General features: G+C 40.2%; 1 non-coding gene across 1 annotated transcript; it reads right to left on the reverse strand.

The window, feature by feature from the left end:
• Positions 1 to 231: 231 nt before the first annotated feature.
• Positions 232 to 337, reverse strand: LOC145596405 (small nucleolar RNA R71). Its single transcript, XR_014103243.1, has one exon. It is a non-coding gene; the product is annotated as a small nucleolar RNA R71 (small nucleolar RNA).
• Between the last annotated feature and the right edge of the window lie 928 nt (positions 338 to 1,265).

The raw sequence follows: 1,265 nt of genomic DNA on the forward strand, positions 1-1,265 counted from the left end.
CTAAGAATGAGAGCCCATTGAACCATCTTAAGGAGTTTGAAAAATATTGCAACACAATCAAGGTCAATGGAGTGTCTCAAGAGTTTATCCGCCATAAGTTGTTCCCTTTTTCTCTCATAGGAAGATCTTTGGAATGGCTAGACAAAGAGGTGAGGCCCAATTCATTGAGAACGTGGGATGATGTCACTAAAGCTTTCTTGTCCCGTTTCTACCCTCAAAAGAAGACGGCGGAGGCAAGGGCTTTAATTCAAGGGTTCAAGCAAAAGCCAAATGAGAGTCTCTATGAAGCATGGGAAAGATTCAAGGAGTATCAAAGAGAATGTCCTCACCACGGAATTCTAACATATTAAGTGATCCAAATCTTCTATGGTGGTTTGAGTCCTCAAGGCAAGTCATGCCTTGATGGAGGGGCCGGTGGTCCTATCATGAACAAGACCGAAGAAGAAGTTGTGGACATTATAGAGGATGTGGTGACTTACTATAGAGATTGTCAAGATGGGGAAAGAGATTCTTCAAGCAAGCAATCTTCTTTGTATTCGGTGGACCATCTCAATGCTATCAACAATCTTTCCTCTCAAATGACAAACTTAGGAAAGGAGGTGACCGCAATCAAAGCCAAGTTAGAGAGTGTTTCTTCCTCTTCTCAAGCTTCAAATCTTCCCTCCCAATTTAAGGGGAGAGGTACTTATTCTAACTCTCAAACCCCTCCCACTTCACATAATATGCCTATGGGATGTTTGTTTTTTGATGCATGTGGATCATATGATCACGACTCTAGCAATTGCAATAATGAATGTGTTGATGAGTTTGATAACTATGAGTGTGAGCATGTGAATTTTGTGTCAAATAACAATGTTCAAAGGTTTGATAATCAAAGAGGCCAATGGAATAGGAATTACCAAAACCAAGGCAATTTTGACAACTATAATCATGGTGGTGGTTATAGGAACCAAGGGAATTAAGGTTCTCCTGGTAACCATAATAACCAAGGTTATAGTGGCCAAAATCAAAGCCAAAATTATGGTAATCAAAACCAAGGCTATGGTAATCAAAACCAAGGTTATGGAAATCATAACCAAGGTAATGGTAACCATAATCAAGGTGGTGGTAACCATAATCAAGGTTATGGTCAAAATCAAAATAGGGGTACATGGAACAATCAAGGAAGGGGCAATTTTCAAAACAATGCTCAAAGAGGTCCCCCACTCGGGTTTGTTCCAAAGACTCAAGGTGAAAATTCCTATTCACAACCCTCTTCTCCTAGG

Source organism: Chenopodium album, chromosome 19, assembly GCF_948465745.1.
Source record: "Chenopodium album chromosome 19, dcCheAlbu1.1, whole genome shotgun sequence".
Taxonomy (NCBI): domain Eukaryota; kingdom Viridiplantae; phylum Streptophyta; class Magnoliopsida; order Caryophyllales; family Amaranthaceae; genus Chenopodium; species Chenopodium album.